Source organism: Pelodiscus sinensis, chromosome 2 (genome assembly GCF_049634645.1).
Source record: "Pelodiscus sinensis isolate JC-2024 chromosome 2, ASM4963464v1, whole genome shotgun sequence".
Classification (NCBI taxonomy): Eukaryota; Metazoa; Chordata; order Testudines; family Trionychidae; genus Pelodiscus; species Pelodiscus sinensis.
The window spans coordinates 227,932,589-227,953,845 of NC_134712.1; the positions used below are offsets into that span (position 1 = coordinate 227,932,589).

At 44.9% G+C, this 21,257-nt stretch overlaps 1 long non-coding RNA gene across 1 annotated transcript in view; it reads right to left on the reverse strand.

The window, feature by feature from the left end:
• LOC112544520 (uncharacterized) overlaps positions 1 to 20,927 on the reverse strand; it is a 31,111-nt gene extending 10,184 nt beyond the window's left edge. Inside the window, exons 1-2 of the long non-coding RNA XR_003087852.2 lie at positions 20,885 to 20,927; positions 19,898 to 19,983 (exon numbers count right to left, since the gene is read on the reverse strand). This is a non-coding gene — a long non-coding RNA (uncharacterized LOC112544520). The remainder of the gene's footprint in view (positions 1 to 19,897; positions 19,984 to 20,884) is intronic.
• Positions 20,928 to 21,257: the final 330 nt, after the last annotated feature.

The window sequence follows — 21,257 nt, forward strand, 5'->3', positions numbered from 1 at the left end:
ATGTGATAGAGCACTGCAGGGGTGGGGCTGCAGTCGCCAGCCCTCTGAGCCTGCACTTTTGAACCGTGCAGTTGAGTCAGGCCGTGCAGACCCACGGGAAGATGGAAACAGGATGACTAGACCTTTGAAGTTGCCAGAGTGTAATAGCAAATGGAGACGGGAGAGTCTATGCTCACAGTAACTCTCTGTCTCTCATCAACAGCACTACATTAATTTGTCGTGTGAGCATCATGCAAAAGAAGTGGCAGAGTCGCTCATAAGGGGAGGGGAGGGTGAACCACAGAGAAGGGGGGTAAGGGAAGCTTTTAGAAAATTGCTTAAAATTACAGTATTCAGCTTTTGCTGACAGTATATCAAAGCCTATCTTCCGTCTTTATGATATTGAAATCCCTGCCACTTCCACAGAAAAACAGCCTCTGTACAATAGAAACATTATGTGTCTGAAAGGGGGTGGGGTAAATGCTGATGAGATGAGAATCATTTTAGAATGAGGAGTTTGATGTGGACTTTGAGAACCTAATGGCTCTACCACAAAGATGAACAAAGTGCCAGTCTGCAGTGACTATGTCCTGAAGAGGCACTTTGAATTCATCTCATGTTACGTGGTTGCAAAAACAGAAAAATGACCCTGCTGTTCCACTGTGTTAGAACACCGAAGATGCAACAGTATTCAAATTAAATGGGAAGATAAATCATAGCAGACAGCCTGGTAAGAGGATTAAAACGGCTGCCAGGATTTATGCTAACTTCTAGTTACAGTACTTTTGTCTCCTTTATGGGACCTGTAGCCGCTTAATGGACCTGCATAACTACCAAGTTCTCTGTCAGTCAGTGGCCCTCAAAGGCCAGGCCTAAAAGGAGGACTCAGACACTGGACAAGGAGGAAAGAAGGTATGAGAGAAAGTCACAAAATTGCCAATTAAATATTAGTTGCATGAGGAAGACACAGCAAGTTATGTCCACTACTGCAAGAACCCCGGTCCTTGGGAGTGGTATTTGTCATCCCAGAAGTGATCCTGTGCCAAGCCAAAAGCAGATTCCACATAAACCAGTATCCGTTTCCCAATGCTAACCGCCAGCAAGAGGTACTGTGTCATTGCCAAGTCACACAGAAACCCATACCAAACAACCTGTCAAATATGTCCCTCCAACTGGCAGGGCTGAAGGACTGAGGAAATGCTCGTTCCTTTTTGGCATAATTTCAGTCTAAGGCTGAAGCTGCCTGAAGCTTCCACACTGAGTTAGACCCACAAGAATGGAACAAATCAGAAAACGTTAAGTGATTAATGCCAGTGATCTCCAAAGAACCCTGCAAACATTCATTTATCTTTACAACACCCTGTGAAGAAGGGAATTACTCATACCTCATTTTATAGATAGGGAAATGAAGGCACAGATGTCCTGACAATTTGCCTTAGGCACTAGAAAGAGTCAGTATCAAAAAAAGGTTCAAAAGTCAGTATCTGTTGCTTTCCAGTCATGGGTTTGGCCCACTGGACAATGTCTCCCACTCTCTGCTCTCAGGAGCAAAAGGAGATCAGGGATATGGTTAGAAAACAAGATCATGATGATATGTTTAGGCACATGAAACATCATCCGATATCCTGCAGAAAATTTAAGTTCTCTTAGGAGTGAAACCAATGGAGTTACACTCTGAGGGTATGTCTACACTACCCTGCTAGTTCGAACTAGCGGGGTAATGTAGGCATACCGCACTTGCAAATGAAGCCCGGGATTTGAATTTCCCGGGCTTCATTTGCATAAGCCGGGCGCCGCCATTTTTAAATCCCGGCTGGTTCGAACCCCGTGCCGCGCAGCTACACGCGGCACGAACTAGGTAGTTCGGACTAGGCTTCCTAGTTCGAACTACCGTTACTCCTTGTGGAATGAGGAGTAACGGTAGTTCGAACTAGGAAGCCTAGTCCGAACTACCTAGTTCGTGCCGCGTGTAGCCGCGCGGCACGGGGTTCGAACCAGCCGGGATTTAAAAATGGCGGCGCCCGGCTTATGCAAATGAAGCCCGGGAAATTCAAATCCCGGGCTTCATTTGCAAGTGCGGTATGCCTACATTACCCCGCTAGTTCGAACTAGCGGGGTAGTGTAGACATACCCTGAATGATTTTGGCTCAGTGATTGAAACTTGTATTTTATAGATTACTGTGTTTCCTATACACATTACAAACTGTAAGAAGGGGTGAGATTGTGCCCACCCCAGTGCAAAAGGGATGGTATAAGACACCCCTCACCTTCTCTGCCTCTGTGCACAGAAGCCAAGCACAAGGGCACCATTTATTGGGGGTTTAAGGGAACAGTAGCCCCCTCTTCTAAGTTCGAACTCCTGGATTTCATACATGAGGTCTGCTTAAGCCCACGTCCTGACTCCAGAGGCAGTTCTTAAATGCAACAGAGTTTGAGTTGCTTGCAGCTTTGCCTTTGGGTCAGGGAGTTTGTTATAAAAAGAGGAAGGCAGGTGATTAAGAATAACAAAAGGCTGGGCATTCAAGCAACTGAAGGATCATTAGATCATCATGAAAACATTGCCGGGTACTCCACTTAAAAGATAAGGGGGGAAAGGATCAGGAAAGAGTGTTGTGCTGCAGGGATCTGCATTTGGACCACTGCTGTTAAAATTCTCATAAATGTACTTGAAAAAGGGGTAAACAATGACTAACCCAAAGCAGACTGCAAAGAGTTACAAGGGATCTCATAAAACTGGGCAATTGGGTAACACAAGCACAAATGGAATTCAGTGTTGATAAGTGCAAAATAATACAGATGGAAAAATATAATCCCAACTATAGATACAAAAATGATAGAGTATAAAATATCTGCTACCACTCAAGAAAGAGATCTTGGAATCTTTGTGGATAGTTCCCTGAAAATATCTGCTCAATGTGCAGTTGCAGTCTAAAAACTAAAAAGCTAACAGAATATTGGGATTCATTAGGAAAGGAAAAGATAAAAAGACAAAATACCATATTGCCTCTATATAAAGTCATTGTATGCCCACATCTTGAATACTGTATGTAGCTCTGGTCACCCCATTTAAAAAAAAAGGTACATTGGATTTGGAAAAGGTACAGAAAGGGCAACAGAAATGATTTAGGAGTAAGTAACAGCTTCCATATAAGGAGAGATTAACAAGACTGGGACTTTTCAGCTTGGAAAAGAAATGACTAAAGGATGGGAGGAGGTATGTTAGAGGTCTAGAAAATCATGAATGGTGTGGAAAAATAGAATAAGAAAATGTTATTCATTCCTTCACTAACATAACACAAGAAACTGCCCCAATTAAAGTAATAAACAGCAAGTTTCAGAAAAACAAACTAGGTGATAGGGGATGGATCATGATGATTGCCTCTTCTGTTTACTCCTTCTAAAGCGCCTGGCATTGGCCACTGTTGGAAGAAGGATACAGGACTAGAGGACCATTGGTCTGACCCACTATGGGCATTCTGATGTTCTTATATAGAATTGAAATGTATCTGCCCTTTGTGGTAACCCACTAGACCCCATTCCTCTTCCAGAGCTGAGATAGGGCCCAGGAGTCCTGACGGGGTCTTTTTCTCTCCTCAGAGTTAGTACAAAAGTAAGACTATGTATTACAATTTTAAGGCTAATCAGTGCCCCTTAAGTGACTTGCCACAAGATGTCAGAATATGCTAGTGTTAGAGCTGAGTGTATCTAATATTTATTTAATTTTCTTTTATATAGGAATTAGATACAGTGCTCCTGTCAGCTAACTGCTCAGTTATCTGCCAAAAAAGTAGAGTTTTCCAGTGCCTTAGTAGCCCCTAAATAGAGATGATGTGTATTGGGGGGGAGGGGAGAGGGTGGATGGGGTTGGTTCCCCCCCCCCCATTTGGTTCAGCATGCTCAATAACACTGTTGAAGCCTCTATCCTCAGTCTGTCCCCCTCATATTCTCACTCTCTTCCCCCACATCACAGCATGCACAGGTCACCCCTCCGCCCCCCCCCCCCCCCCCCCCACACACACATCAAAATCTAAAATGGCGCCTCAGGCCAGGCACAGTTCTGGCCACAGACCACGTGTGATGCAACACACATGTACCAGGAAAGTCTAACCCGGACAGGACCCATCTGCCATAAACTGGCAAAGGATGATTTCATCAGGAACACACTAACCAATCTCCTGTTCCAATTTCCCAGCTTGTCCATGTCTGAAAGGGGAGGGGTGGAGCAAACTGACAGGGGGCCTGGGTGCAGCACTGCTGACAACAGATATGCTACCCAGGACTATAGGCCCTTTAAATTGCCACCAGAGCTTCACATGACCTGGTCTGGATGGTGCTGAGGAGTGGGGAGGGGAGGCTAGCCCCCGACCCCACCCCTTCTGCCTGAAGTCCCGCCCCTTCTGGGAGCCCAGAGTTGGCCCCTCACACCTTGCCCAGGGTCCAGGAAAGTTTGTTTTAACCCTGGCTAACAATATTCATTGAAACCATAAGCAAAGGAGAAAGCTAGAGGACACCTCTCCCCTCCTGAGTGCAAGCGGCCCAATCCCTTCCTGTGTTCTATGTGTAACATCTTCTAGCTTTCCCAGAAAGCAGAGGCCTGAGCCTTCCTGCTGAGGAGCAATACTTGGTAAGAGACACCATGCGAGGTTGTCTGATGGGGTGGAGAGCTAAGACCCCTCTAAGCAGTGTGACTGCACAGCAGCCTATCGAGGGCTGCACAGGACCCTCGAGGTGGCATTGGGGAGAGATATCTGTCCTCAGTCCTGGAGCTGGACTTGCCATGGCTGGAAAGAGGCTCCTTTTCCCAACCCCTGACCTGGCACAGCAGGGAGAGGGCAGCAGGGAGAGGCGCCTCTCCCTCAGGTGCTGCTGCGGGACAGAGAACTAGGGGCAGTCCTCTATTTCTGCCGCAGCCCCAAGGCAGTCTGCTCCTCAACACCCTCATCCTGGCTTCATCCCAGAACCCTCATTCCCAGCCAGAGTTCCCCTGCCTCTGACTGTAGCCAGACAGGAACCTCCCTTGTAACATCCATTTTTGCTTGCCTGGAGCATGCAGGGCACACAGAGCAGAAGGCCCAGGCTGTGTGACCGTGAATGGCTGTAAACAGAGATACGCCAATTGCTGACCAAGAGGCTGCCAAGGAGTGTCCTTGACTTAACCCATATTGATACGAACACACAGCCGTCCACGGGGGGAGGAATCTCTCGCCCAGTAAAAAAATGTCTAGTGCTCACAATTTAGTTATCTCTCTTGCAAGTGTAAATTAACTTGAAACTTGCTTGTAAGAACTGGCGCCACAAACGGACCAGTACAATTTGGCATCTTAAGATAAGAAAGAGGATATGGGCCCCCAGGGGTATAAAGATGGGTCCAGCAGCACATTTACTCTGAGTGTCAATTTACCATCTATCTGCAGGTCGGGTTAGGTGTTTGATCTCCCGAGGTTCCAGAGGGGACGCCCACCTCGTATTCGTCTTTCCTAGGAATTGAGAGACCGGCCCTGGCCTGACACACTGGAGTCGAGAGGCACAGAAAGGGGTAAAAATTGTACCTGGATGTGGTCCTTTGTCTTACATGTACACATAGACTTAGAGCTCTTTAAAGATTAAGCTGTCACTTGCTACCATTATTTCTATTTTCTATCTTTATTTTCTTTGTAACCATTTTTTAAAATCTGTATTTGCTAACAGTTAAGAAAGAGAGCAATAGCCATTGTAACCATATGATTTATAAGTCTTTTTAATAAACCTGTAACTGTTTAAGTTTTAACCTGACTCCTTCAGTTGCTGTAACAGAACCAAGCACAATTTAAAAGAACTTCAGCCGGTCATAAAGGACAGGTATAGGAAGAGCTTGGGCGTTTGGATTTGTGTCACTCTCAGGTGACAGGTCCGCTGGGGCGTCTGTTGGTCTGCTGCCTACCCTCTGCTGCAGCCCTGAGCCCCCTCCACTCTCTGCCTCCCTCCGCCCCACCTTTGCCACATAAATTGTGTTATGTGCTCCAATAGGGAGGTGATGTGTCACCTCCATGTACGGCGCATAACAAAATCCATTCCACACATAGAAAAATGGAAACGCTGGGGGGGGGGGGGTGAGGTATTCAGACTCCAGTGCAGCACCAGGTGGTGTGAGGCATGCAGCGCTGTAGTATCTCATTGAGAAGTGGTCAACTTCCCTGATATCCCTTATTCCTCAAAAATCGAGGTTTACAGGATTTTGCAAAAAGGGGGGGTTTTCTGACAAATGGCCCCGTGTGCTTTTCAGGCAAAACCTCTTCTGAAAAAAGAATCGGAAGAAGATATACAAATGAGCACACCCTTTGCAGATCCTCTTCTGAAAAAAAAAACTGTGTAAACATAGCGGCTACGTCTAGACTGGCATGATTTTCCGGAAAATCAGCCGCTTTTCTGGAAAAACTTGCCAGCTGTCTACACTGGCCACTTGAATTTCCGCAAAAGCACTGACGATCTAATGTAAGATTGTCAGTGTTCTTGCGGAAATACTATGCTGCTCCCGTTCGGGCAAAAGTCCTTTTGCACAAAAGGGCCAGTGTAGACAGCTCAGATTTGTTTTCCGCAAAAAAGCCCCAATCGCGAAAATGGCAATCGAGTCTTTTCTGCGGAAAAGCGTCCGTGCCAATCTAGATGCTCTGTTCCGAAAATGCTTTTAACGGAAAACTTTTCCGTTAAAAGCATTTCCGGAAAATCATGCCAGTCTAGGCGTAGCCAGCCTGAGTTCCGGTTGGGAAATGAAGCTGGAATGCTGAAGTGCTGCTGCAGGAGAACCTAGCCATAGTATTTCCAGCCCAACCAGAAGGGCAGGAAATCTCCCAAGAAAACATGCTTTTGAGAGCTCATCAGACACATTTTGCAGCCCCCAAAGGCTTACATATATCAGCTATGTTTATCCACACCAAACCCAAATGCTAATCCTTTTAGGAGTCATTCCTAAGACTCTGGAAGTCTTGAAGCAGAAAAGATGTGCGGACCAGCATTGTAGAATGGATGTTGTTTTATTTATTATAATACTAGCCAAAACAAGTAATATATCTCAATGCATTCCTTTTTCATGCATTTCAGTCCCTTGCATCTCAGACTTAGCAATGTGAAGGGTGCGGGGAATTAGTTGTGATCAGTTACGTAAGTCACATAAAGCTAACTCAGAACAAAGACAGGGGAAATCTACTTCTTTCCATTTTCAAGATGTGAACTTTTGAAATAAGAAAAATTTGAGACAGACTTATATAGCTGATCAAAAATAAGGGTGAAGTTGGATTTGTGTTCAAATCCAAAACATTCTAAAATGTTTGACCAACTAGTGATGGGATATTATTTCTTGAGCCTAACTAGATTCACATAACTCTAATAATCAGTCTTCTGGTGCAAAAACCCATGAAAAGCAAATGTAACATTTTTCTTCCAGGAATATTCATGGCTGCAAGCTTAACTTTTTTTAACAGACCTTATTGATAACCAACTCTGATCAACAAATATCAGCAAAAAGTCAAAACATATAAGTTGAAAACATGTATGAAACTAATTACTTTAAAAATGTGAATATTAACCAAAGATCTTATTAGTATTGCCCAGTTTGGGGGTAACAGTAATATTGCACAATGAATGGATAATTAAGCCCATAGGTTATGTTTTCTGTTGAATTAAAAATAAAAGCACATGGAACTCTCTGACAACTACAGCATAGAAAGCATAGCTTGCTTTGGAAGATAACTTTATTTTACATATTAAATTTAATATGAAAGCCTCTATAACCAGTAAAGTTTGTCTGTTCAGCAAAACAAGCAAAATCTGAAGATCTGCTGATAGCCAGTATGCGCCACTCTGAAATGTGGCTTTCTGGGCATTGTTGTCAGAAGCTGATCTAGAATGCAAGTTATATCCTGTATTAGGAGATACAATCTACATTTCCCAGTGTTAATAATCTGACCTCCTTGAGAAGGCCTGCTGTGTGTACTAAAGCTATCTATTAACTCCCTAGTGGACTGCTGGTTTTGGTATTTAAACTCCATCAGGAATTTAAGAAGGTCAAAGTCCCCTTCGTTGAGGAATGCCATACCAGTAATAAAACAAAGTTCACCCCTCAGCGAGCTAGAAGGCTGAGCACTATGTTGATAAGAGACCTTCAGACTATTTATACAGGTACTAGAAATTAGGGGAGCAGGCGGAAAGTTACTGTAGCTTAACAAGTAAAGGGGGAACAACTAAAATACATAGAACTTCACCCTCCTGTGATATTTAATTTACATTAACTATGCACATTAGATCAATTTTTGGTCCCATACCCATGTAACCCCATTGGCTACACTGGGACTGCACACAGGTAAGAGAAGATAGAATTTGGTCCACTACATTTTCTTTGTGTGAATGAGTATAGGAAGAAATAAAAGCTCAGAAGAGGAAGTATAAGAAGGATGCTGATGCAACCAAAGTTCTAACTGTGTGTGAGACTCAGCCCAAGTATTAATAAAGCCATAGCCCTGTTGAAATAGATTCCAACAATTGTGATGTGCACATCATTTCATTGCATCAATCCAAAAGTCCTAACACATGCAACAGTCTCAATGGAGAGATTATTTCAGCTCCCTTGTTGGGTGACTGAAATGTTTATAAGCAGGAGAGAGGAAAGTAGTGGCAAGATGGCGGAGTTAGCATTTCTTGTGTGCACACTCTGGGAAGTACATACATTCACTCAAGCATTCAGAGACTTTCATTCTCTGCGGACTTTCTTATGGACAAAAAACACCCCTTGCTCATGCTATTGTCATACACTCTCCCAGGCCATATCATTACTGTTCATGATACACCGCTCAAAAGGGCTGTGTAAGGGTGAACTTTCAGTTTTATTTGGACAAATGCTGGACAAAAGCTATTGAGCATTTGCCCTACCTTGCTGCTAAGGAACCCTCCTTTTACCCATTAAACCTCCCAACAGCTTGTTAATATTCCCCTGTTGCGTAGGTGGAAAGGGCATTGTTACCTTCTATTCACTAGGAAAGGAACATTCCCACTCTTCTCATGCCCTGCTCTGCACCCTGCATTCTCCAGGTGCGGGAGAGTCAATGGCTCCTGTTTCACTTTTATTGCTGCTCCTATTTTATCTTAAGGTAAGATACCATCAGTGACGAGTCAAGTGTTTGGAGATTTCTTTGACAGTCCTCTCAGAGGTCTGATTACAAGAAGTCCTTCTCTTATCCAATGCCTTGATTAGCTGATTACTTCAAAGGGACAATCCCTGTTGTCTCCCACTTCTGCTGCTCAGATATCTTATTTGCCAGCTTTTGAGATCCAGGCCTCTATTTCTGTCCAAGTAGGGGGAAAAGGAGCATTATTGTAACTATCCAGACAGGACTCAACTGGATGACGAACCTGGATTTCTGGCCCAACATTATCAAATCTTGGGATGGGAAAGCCTGGCAGCATATGAGGTTTTGTGAATCTCTAATGATTGTGTGTGTTCACAGGGTTTCAAAAAATCAGATCAAGTTCATCAACCTGGTTTTTCCCTAGGTAATTTGAAACCATGTGATTCACTCGGTTTAAAATAATATTTCCCAGCTAAACAGAAGCCTGGGCTACTGGCTGTATGGCATTAATTGCTGGATATGCAGTGACATAGAAGAACAATTTCAGAAGTGAGGCTTCCGCAAGTGAGTGCCCTTTATGGGTGAAATGCTGGCTTCACTGAAGCTAATAGCCAATAGGCATGGGGACAAAAACATCAACTTCCCTGGGACCCAGTGATTTAAAAAAGCCAGGGGCTCCATGCCACCACCACTGCTACTGTGGCAACAGCGGCAGCTAGAGCCACAGACCCTTTAAATTACAGCTGGAGCCCCACACCACACGGTCCAGGTGGTGCTGAGGGCTGGGTTGGGGAGGCTAGTCCCCATCCCTGCCCCTTCTGCCCAAGGACCTGCCTCTTCCAGGAGCCTAGAGCTGCGCGCACACCCACCCACCCATACACCTTGTCACAGGCTCGGGGAAGTCCATTGCCAGCCCTGCTAGTAGCAAAGCTCCCATGGACGAACAGGGCCATGATTTCACTCCCCCTGCGCCCACATTAGCCTTTCTCTCTCACTCAAATGAGCCTGTGTTTGTTTTTAATCTTGCTTACTTCCTAGCACTCTCTTTGCACTTTTATTTGTTGGATGTTTTTTAATCCACTGCCGTTTCTAGCCTCGTCTCTCTTCAGTGGCATCTGACCTTGGGAACATTTTAGTTTAATGTTTGATCCCCCATCTGGAACGTCATTCTTACTGAGCTATTATATGAATCTTACTCTAGCATCACATGTAAAAAAGATGCCTTGTCTGCATTTATAGACAAATTGTTTTTACAGTGTAAGTTCCTTGTGGCAGAAACCAGCCCATGTATCTGTTTGCAGAGAACATTGCATACATGTGGCACTGAACCAATATTAGTAATGGCCCAAATGTATCTTCCCACATTGTTACTAGAGCTGTAGACTGTAATAATTGAAGGGAGCCAAATACTCCATTGTGTTAGGGCAGCTTTGTACAGCTCTGCCAGTGTAAAGCTGCTTACAAGCTGGCTACAGGAGGGTCTGTCTCTCCAGTGACCCCTGAAGCTGGCACAAGTGTGTTGCAGGGAGAAGGGGGCTGTGATATCCAGGCACCTGGAAATCTCAAGGTGTCACAAAGGTCCCTCGGGGCAGTTGGCAGCCAGGACATCGCGCACGCACACGCACACACACACCCTCTAGCCTTTGAGTTGTGTCAAGCCGAGCTATAGTTCAGGGCTTTAAGCCTGCTGTGATGAAATGTTATTCCACATAGCTCTTGGTACGAGCCAGGCGGCACAGGATGAGCTTTATGGGCCTTGTATCTTGTTTAATTGTTTTGTTGTTTCTCACTCTCTGGTGTTTGCATGTACAGAGAGAGGAGAGGCTGAGCGGCCAGAGCAGTACACAGCAACCTGCTTGGGAAGCAATCTGGCTCAAAGTGTTTGAACAAAATCTTGCTTCCAGGTATTTTGCATCAGTGCAGTTTCTGCTGAAGTCAATACAGTTGCACTGTTGTAACTGAGGGCAGAATTTCTCACTCTGCCTGTTTGGTCGGGAAATGATCAACAAGAGATGGAGTACTTGATGATAATTGTTCTGTTCATTCTCTCTGAGGCATTGGCCACTGTCAGCAGGAAAAATTCTTCCTGCACGTTGTTCTTATTAACTATCCATCTTGCAATAATGTCAAGAGCTGCAGTCAGAATCAGAGCTATACAAATAATAATGCTTAAGTCTTACATAGTACTGTTCATTGGCAGAGCTCAAAGCAGTTTACAAAGAAAGGCCAGCATAATTATTATTCCCATTTTACAGATAGAGAAAATGAGGCACAGAGAGGAGAAGTGACTTGCCCAAAGTGACACAGAAGGTCTGTGGCACAGCTGGATCTTGAACCAGGTCTCCTGAATCCTAGTCCAGTGCTCTATGAGCTAAACCACACCCCTTTCTGTATGTATACACCATTGTGTTAGGAGCTATACACATACAAAGGCATGATCCATACCCTGGAGAGTTAAAATCTATGAGAATTTTAATTTACATTTTCATCCCTGGTGTATGGTGACTAATTGTCCCACTGTCCAGTTAGGGCTCCAGAATACCTGTTTGCAATGTATTTCTACCTCTACCAAGAAATCAGATGTTGAGTCTATATACTACAGAGTCAACTCATTTGCTTAAGTATGCATGATGACAACCTGTAAATAAATATCAATGGAAAGCTGCCTCTTTAACTGATTGGTCACTAAAGTTGCTGGAGCACAAAGTTTCCTGTCTGGCTAGGTGACAAAGCACAGGCAGTTGAATTCACTATTTTCCCCAGTTGTCCCCTCTTCGGAAATTAGAGGACAGTACTGTCTCAATGGTCCATTCAGAACTTGGCAACAAGGAGGTACACACTAACTGCTACTGTGTCAAGAAGGTGCTCTGAGAAATGGTGGCCTAGCCAACAAGACTCATTCACTGATAAATTCAGTGTGCTCTAAACTGTGCTCTCTTTGTGCTTGTTTCAAGTATCTGGGTTATCAGGACACTAAGAACATAAATGGAAACTGCAAATGGAATGTCAAACACCAGCAGGATTCTGCAAAACATCACTGACAGGTTTCAGGTTAAGGAGGATCTGGCTGATACTTTCCAGCTATTACACCGCTGGGGAGTGGCCAAAATAAAGACTGACATTCAAAATGATCTTAAAGCCCCTCTTTAGAAGGGCTAAGGTCACATTTGTCATCTTCCCTCAGCTTTGTTGTATAAAAGAATAACTCCTTCAACTATGAAAAGCAGCTGAAAAAGAAGAACTTGAGGCATTTGGATTAATGTACAGGAACAGGAGGATTAAGAGGCCCAGTCAATTAAGGTGATCTCTTTAAGGCTCTGCCCTTCCACCTCCAGGGCTTGGCTTTAATTCCTGCTCAGACTGATGTGACTAAACTCATTCTAGTCTGACAGCTGACATAGGTCAAAAGTTAAACATGTTGGCTACGTCTAGACTGGCATGATTTTCCGCAAACGCTTTTAACGGAAAAGTTTTCTGTTAAAAGCATTTGCGGAAAAGCATGTCTAGACTGGCACGGATGCTTTTCCGCAAAGCACTTTTTGCAGAAAAGCATCTGTGCCAATCTAGACGCGCTTTTGCGCAAAAAGGCCCCGATCACCATTTTAGCCATCGGGGCTTTTTTGCGCAAAACAGTATTGTGCTGTCTACACTGGCCCTCTTGCGCAAATGATTTGCGCAAGAGGGCTTTTGCCCGAATGGGAGCAGCATAGTATTTCTGCAAGAAGCACTGATTTCTTACATGAGATTGTCAGTGTTCTTGCAGAAATTCAAGTGGCCAGTGTAGACAGCTGGCAAGTTTTTCCGCAAAAGCAGCTGATTTTGTGGAAAAACTTGCCAGTCTAGACACAGCCATTGAGGGAGGAAAAGACAAAAGTCTCATGGTCCAGGTTTCAGAAGTAAAGGACTCTACAGTGGCAGGAGGAGCCAGCCTTTTTCAATATCATGTTGCTCATCCACTGATATTACACTTTCAGATACTTGCACCTTCATCATGGTGGCAATGTAGTCTGCAGACCAAACACTCCTCTCCAGTTCCCCAAGAAAGATTACCCGCTCACCTGAGGAAGTGAGTTGTGCCCACAAAAGCTCATGATACTATCTATATAGTTCATCTCTAAGGTGCCACTGGACTACTTGTCATTTTTTAAGTTACAGACGAACACAGCTATCCCTCTGAGACGTCAGGATTTAGACTTGAATCTCAGATCCACCTCCCTGGATGAGATCTAGGACCTAGATCCTGAGTTCCTACTGACCCAAGTCTGTGCCCAGGTTTACAATGGGGCGTTACCAAATCCTGCTCCTTACCTCTAATGCTGTGTTTACCCTTGCGCTATCTTGCACAAAAGCGGCCACTCTTGCGCAAAAACTTATTGCCTGTCTACACTGGCTACGTGTTCTTGCGCAAGTAAACTGACGTTCTAATGTATGAAATCAGAGCTTCTTGTGCCAGAACTCTGATGCTTCTGCTCAGGAATAAGCCCTTTTGCCAACTATTCTTGCGCAAGAGGCAAGTGTAGACAGGCAACATGAATTTCTTGCGCAAGAAAGCCCTATGGTTAAAATTGCCATCAGAGCTTTCTTGCGCAAGAGAGCATCTACACTGGCATGGATGCTCTTGCGCAAAAGCACATCTCTTGTGCAAAAGCACATGCAAGTGTAGACGCTCTCTTCTGGAAGAATTTTTGAAGAAAAACTCTTACGCTAAAGAGTTTTTGCGCAAGATCACGCCAGTGTAGACGTAGCCTAAAAGTTTGCCTCTCTTCCCTGCATTCTTCCTACACTATTGTGTAGAATGTCTGATGCCATCTGTAATGGCTGCTGCATCCCAGCCCTGCCGTGGTTGCGTTTTGGCAGTGAGTGAGATTGGTAAGTCTGTAAGGCTACTATGACCACTGGGATGGAGGGGATTTTGCTATAGGCATAAAAACCTATTTATTCCATGAGGCTAAGAAGGGACTGCAATACTGGATGATTCAGGGAACTGGTTAGGGATGTGCAGCCCTTCACCTCTTACTGCAGATCAGTTTAAATCCATCCTACAGGGATACTGGAATTCGTGACCACATTCTAGTAAGTGGATTACCTTTTGGTGGCCGCTCTGAATTAGATGATGGTCTCAGTCTAGTTCTCAACAGATATTAGTCACATCACATAAACCATCAGCAGTAATTGGCATCATTGTTGGCAGTTTTAGCAGAGAGGTCATGGATCACTGCAGCTGAATTACTTTATTATTCCCTTGGGTTGGTTCCCCCATCAAGTTGGAGGCACATTAGTGGAGTTTGATTCACCTTTGCCCTGCTGCACCTGTTCTGTGAGTAAAACAAGGGCTTCAGTTTCCAGAGCTGCCAGTCTCCCACCTTTCACAGGCACAACATTCATTGATGAGAGTTAGAGTTAGACAGCAGAGCAGCCCTGCCCTTCCCCCCAACCCATTAAAAGACATTCTGGCATAACGTCAGCTGATGGTTTGTTTGCCTTTCTGCCACTATGGAACGACACCACTGCGAGGAGCAGCCAGGTGACAGGAGGAGATATCAGAGAGCTGGCGTTGGGGGCCAGCATTTGGGAAGCACTTTGAGAATTTGGCTGCTTGCCACAGATTACAAATGGGGGAAGAATGGGACTGGAGAAGAAGATGACAAGGGGTAGGGCAAGCTGGGGTGAGCAGGGAGAGTTCTGGGGTATGAGGATCCCTTCTGCAGTTAGAGACCCAAGGTCCCCTACCATGCACTGGTGAGCAATGGAGAAACAACTGCAGCTGCCAAACACAATAGCATCAACCAGTATTCACTCCAGATCTATCACCAGGCATTCGAGCTTTTTGTCTTTTTCTGGGAGCCACTAGAATGTTTAATGTCCCAAATCTTATTTAGCCCTGGTGAAAAGTCTCCATCTCTACTTTGCTCCCTGGTTTGCTGCCTGTGTGCTTGATATATTTATGGGAAGGAGCTGAGGGAGAGGCATAGCATGTTGCTAAATCAAATCCTACTCCCATCCCTCCTATTCCCGGTAGTTTTATGGAGGTTGGCATGTAAGGATGTGCAGAATTTTATGGCTCAATGAAACTGCTTCACCAAAGCTGCCCCTTATGTTAAAAGTTAACTGAGGTTATATTTTCTATGAAACCACTTTCTTCACTCAATTCATTTTGTATGCTGTGCAGTGGTACATACATAAACAATCCCTTCCTAGTTCCTTCCACTTGCTTGCTTTTAAAAGGCATTGCTGATCATTTACTAACAATTATGCTTAACCTACAACTTGAAAGTGGGAAGTCTAGGAACTCCAGCCTCCTGTGGCCTGAAAAACTTCATGGTTTTTAACAGTTTGAGTTTTGTCTTTCCATCTCCGGAGCCACACAGAGGAACTGTATTCCTTAATCAAACAAACTGACTTCTACAGAGAGCTCATTCTGTTGCAGCACCAAACCACAAAGCTACGGCTGGCAACCCTGACTTGATAGCTTTACACAAGGCCAGCTGGCTTTGTAGCCTGAGTCCCTGGCTGACAGTTCTAAGACAGTAGAATTCTGCCGCCTTCGCTGATTAAGGGGCCATATCCTTTTCTCAGGGCCCAAGCAGGAACCATGCTCTTCCTTCTGGTGCTGGAGTGGCAAAGGAGCCATTGTGTGGCTTCTACTGCAGTGGCAGTACTGGAATCACTGGCCCTGCAGTCTTGTTGTCCCCCTTTGCATGTGGGTCAATGCCCAGTGGATTCACGAAGCAGAAGCACTGGTCTTGCCTCACCCCAACATGCTGTTGAGTGCAGCTGCACAAGGGGACTCCATGGAGCTGGTCTTTCATGTACAGGAGTTTGCATGTGTTGCCTAAATCCTGCCCCTTTTCACAGGCAATAGAACAACAGTGGTTCCAGTTCAGGCTAGGCCTTGTGTTGTGCCAAAGAATGGGGTGGATCCGGGCTAGCTGTAGCAATACCGAAAGACCCTTTTCCTAATTCTGCCCTGCCCCTTCGCACAAAGAACGGAAGGACTCTGTGTTTAGCACAAGAATTAGACTTTTCCCCATCCTGTTTGAAAAATGACATAACCCGTGAGAGCTCTCCAAACACACCCATGTGCACTTCCAGAGGGCACAAAGGGCCACACGGAGGCGGGCCTGACCCCAAAAAGGAAGTTGGGCTTGGTGCCTCACTATTATAAGAACAAAAAAAGGAAGAAGAAGGATAAACATTTCCAAATGATCCCGCTGTGGATTGAACAGTCACTGTAGTTGGGATGGATTTGCCACACGCTACCTCCGTGTTCAGTGATTCATCTCATCACGTGGTGAGTGAATCTCCCATTCTCTGCTTTGCACCATTCATCATCAACAACTTGCCATTTCCCTTGGGGGTCCATAACTGAACATCTCCCCATCCCTCCAAATTTCTGCCAAACTATTCTGTTCTAAGCCCTCCTTGCATCTTTCACCCTGAGCACTTGGCTTGGCATGCTGCTTGAGAGAATAAAAGCATTGTATAAAGGTCTCCAGAGAGTTGTGTGGAAGTTCATTTATGCTGCTTTTAAGCAGACACACATTTTTGGTTTGGAAAATATGTACATGCATTTACCTTTAGGGGCCACCCACATACTTGCACATGAATCATTTGTGCATTCAGTTTCTAAATGTAGGGGGGAAATGTAACATGTTTCCAGGCAGGGGAGGGCAGATGGATTCTCATATGGTCTGGTGGATGGAAAACGTATTTGTGTTAAAAGGACTGAATTGTGTGGCTGTGGAGACATGCATGTACGCTGGTGTACGGGAATGTTACCGCTCGGGAAAGTTGTTAGATTGGTATGAGGACTAGTGAAAAATTTCAAATTTTGAAACTTTTAATAAAAAAAAGGACATTTTCATAAAATTCACACAATGTGTCCTGCTTTTTTACCAGACCTAATTGGTATCTTGTGAATTACTTACTTTTATTCACTATCTTCAACAGGGCCTAAGCATAATTTTTTTCAGACCCAGTACAAACTTGTAACATGGGCCCCCTTCTATACACATACCACAATTTGCAGCGTGGGCTGGGCCCCCCAGAGCCTGTTGGCCCCAATAAAGTGTACCCTTTTTCCTCCCACATGGGGACCATGATCTTCAATGTTGTGATTTCTCTTGTAGCAAAAGACTGGAGTTTTTAGGTGTCTGACAAAAGTTCTTAGCTCTGCTCCTGCTTTTTATTGTTCTAAAAAACAAAGCGTTGGGGTAAGGTATAGTCAGACTAAAGAAGTCTATACAGCAGCAGCGCCTGACAAGTTCAACACATCATAGCAATGGGTGAAACTAACAATCTAGACATAAAGGAAATCCTCAAGAACATCACCACAGTTATCTCTGACTTTGCCATAGCAATGACACAGGAGATGAGCCACAAGCCGGAGAATCTGAACAAATGCTAGGACTACACTTGGAACTGATAGGGAGTGATTCCCAGCTTGCATAGCTGTGTGCTCACTCGCTCTGCTTGAGCTAGTGCTTTAATAGAGCATGGGGCTACCCCCAGCCTCACCCCTGTTTTTACCGCAGCCATTCAAGCAGCACAAGCAGAGCCATAACAAGAGCAGGGCAGGCGGGGCACTCACCCCGGGGCACATCATAATGAGGGGTGCAAAGTTGCAATAAGTAAAAATAATAATGTGTCAAAGTAAAGAGCGCGACGCATGCTAACCTGAGGAGAGGGGGCGCATAATTAATACTTTGCCCCGGGCACAAAGATACCTAGTTACAGCATTGAGCACAAGCACAAGTTCATCAATGTCAGCTGGGAATCACACCCTCCTCTCCCCTCCCCCGCTCAAGCATAGATGGAGTCAAAGAGAAAGCTTTTTTCATGAGCTCACGCTTTCCATATCCGTTGGGTCCCTGCCAACCCCTACATCTTTATTCCAGCTAGAGCTCAGTTTGCTTAAATGATGCAGTAAAATTCACTAGCAGTTGTACAGTACTATCAAAACTGATCCTTTGAAATAACACCTTTACTCTCTAGCAGGCTTCCGGGCAGCCTTCTGAAACCATGTTAAAGAAATAGCTGGTGAGAGAGAAAGACAGCCAGACAGGAGCACAGGAAACCCTTCCTAATACTTACTGGTGAAATGTTGCATGGCAGGTATGTGATCTCATAAATATACCTGTTGAATGAATGGACAAGCAAAGAGAAAGAAAAGAAACATTACTGGCTGCCTAAGTTTGAGGTGCTGGCAGCACCCAAGCACATGAGAGGTGGAGCCAGGTCGCAAAGCAGAACGAGGGGATATTCAGAAAGGATTGGAAGTGTGACTGAAGAAAAGAGGCACATGCTTTGATAATGTGCACAGTGGGCACATCAAGGGACTCGAGTCCAAAACCCCTTACTCATGCAAGTAGCCCCACTGACCGCAAGGAAACAGCTTGGGTTTGAAATACTAAGCCCCACATTAGCTCATAGATGCTTAGCATGGTAAATAATTTCATCCCAAGGACATTGACGAAGACAGAGAAGGAGGGATGGATTCAGACACTTGAGCAAGCTTTGAGCAGTTGGAGCTGTTTGGAGGCCTTTAAGTGGTTGTTGTCAGTTGGTCCCATAGCCTGGGCTTGCTCAAGAAGTAATAACGCTAGAGGGACCCGGTTTCTTTAAGCACAGGCTTCTGTCTGTCTCATAAGCCTCAATATCACTAGCACGCCTGGGCTTTGTCAGCACCACCTTCGTGTTTGTGAAGCAAACTGCATCCCTCCCATGGCAGAGCAGAGATAGCTAAAGTAGCCCCTTCTATCCTCCATCAAGGAAAGAAAAATACAAAGCTTGCACTTATGTGCAGCAGTGTTATTCAGTAGGGATGAGCAAAAGTGCACCCCAATCACCTCCGTTCCTGGCAATATATAAATGTTCCAAGACATTATCAGAACCCATGCATCAAAGCTAAAAAAAACCCCAAACCCAAAACCCCCTACATTTTCTGTCCTACTCCGATTGGACATGCCCCCTTTTTCCACAGGAAGTGGATGACAACCACAAAAGAAGATGAGCACCAATTGTATAAAAGGAGTCCTGTGGAACACACTAAGAAATGTATTTGGGTGTATGCTTTTGTGGGCTGGAATCTACTTTGCCAGTTGCTCCAGCCTATGAAAGCTTATTCCCAAATAAATGTAAGGTTGCCAGATGGTTTCACCAAAAATACCAGACACCCTCCCCTCCCCACCCCACCCCCAAAAAAGCACCAGGAAAATGTTTGTTGAGCAAAAAAAAAAAAGGCTGAAATGCCACTCCGCAGCCACGTTCCGCACCCCCACCGCATGTCCAGTGGGCTCCAAACCAGGAAAAGCAGAAAATACCAGACATTTTAGACGTCCAGAATTTTCTCAATTTCTTTACCAGACAGAAGGCGCAAATACCATTCAATACCGGACACCGGGCAACCCTAAATCAATGTGTAAGTCTTTAGGGAACCACAGGACCACTAGGTCAGACAGCCACTGTGAGCTCCGGGGCAAGGTGTGGAGGAGCCCAACTCTGTGCTCCAAGAAGAGGCGGGGCCAAGGGCAGAACAGCCAGGACTGAGGGTATTCTGCCTTTAGCTCTTCCCAGATAATAGCACCCCTACCCCCCCAAGCCCTCAGAGCCACAGAGCAATGCTCCTGAAGCAATTCAAAGGGCTTAGGGTCTATCATAGCTTAGGTCTTTCCCTTATGAACACACACACACACATATCCATAGATAAGATCAGGAAAATCAAGACATACTGGTATTCCTTACTGCCTCCCCTTTCCCACTCCCCAGAAAAGCATGACTCATGTGGCATGTAGCACAGATAAATATGCAATTACACATACCATGTCCATGGCATTGCTTACCAGCCATAAGCAACCAAATCTGCAGTAAGGTGGCACAGGAAGGGCTGGGGAGACAGGCTCAAGAGCTGTGCAAAAAGAGAAGCAAAATGAATGACGAGAGTCTCCACTAATGCTCCTTCACAGGCTTACAGCTGGAGCCATTATTGTGCATACAGGAACGGCATAGAAAATCCAGCCTATGGTACATATACACCAGCATCCTCTCCCCACCAGCAGCTAGTACCAAAAGCTCCAGATGAAAGTACAAAGAACCCCACAGTGGACAAATTAGGAAGTGCTAGGGTAGTACAGTAGTTAGAGCTGGGCAAAACTTTCAGCCAAAACTTTTTTCAGGCAAAAATATATGGGAATTTTATGGTACCAAAACAGCTTGCAAATTCATGTTGATTTCACCAAATTGTTTCAGTTGTTTCAAGAACTCAGAAAATCAATGGGTACATGTTGACTTTTTTAAAATTAAATGTGTTGATCTGAAAAACCTTTTCATTTCAATTTTTTAAAAATTTTATTTTTAAAAGTTAAAAAGGCTCAATCAAAATAAAAATATTTTATTTGACCTGTTGCAGGGTGTCACTCACTGCTGCTTTGGCACCTCTACCATGTCACTCTGGGGATTTGCTCATGATGTTAATGCCCCCTTTCATGGTTTTCAAACCATCACTTTGTCTATCCCTCTCCTCTGCAACTCCCTATTGTGCCAGTAACCTCAAATTCCTCTTTGTGACTCATTTTCCAGCCATGGTCATTCATTGCTCCCTGCTTCAGAGGGAGCCAAATTCCATTTCCCTAGCAGTCTTTCATCTCCCTGCCTCATGGTGCCACTCCCTAACTGGCAGGGGGGAAAACCCAGGGCCACCCTCTGCACTGGCTTCCAGTCCAGGAACCCTCAATCCAGCAGCTCTGGATTTTCCATTCTTCCCTCACTGCTTTCTCCCTTGACTACTTCCTACCACTCTGATTCCCTACCTTTCTGTGTACCAGCTCCAAACTCTCCTCCCACAGAGTGACTGCTTTCAACAGACTTCCCAGCAGTCCCTTGCAGTGCACAAAACTTTATACAGACCCCTCCTGCTCCTACACAGCTGAACCTGCTTCCAATCAGTTTCCTGCTCCCTAGCTCTCCCTCCAGGCACAGCCTGTGGAGTTAATAGGACATCTGAACCCTTTGCAGTCCTGTGTGGGGTTGGCACCTTTCACATTACCAAAATATGAACATTTTTTACTTTTCAGAGTGTCCAGTGAACCAAAACAATCTACTAGTCACACAGCTCTGGTGCTAAATGAAAAGGATGACACAATCTCTTCCCTAGCAGCTTAATGTGAAACCTGCACTCAGTCC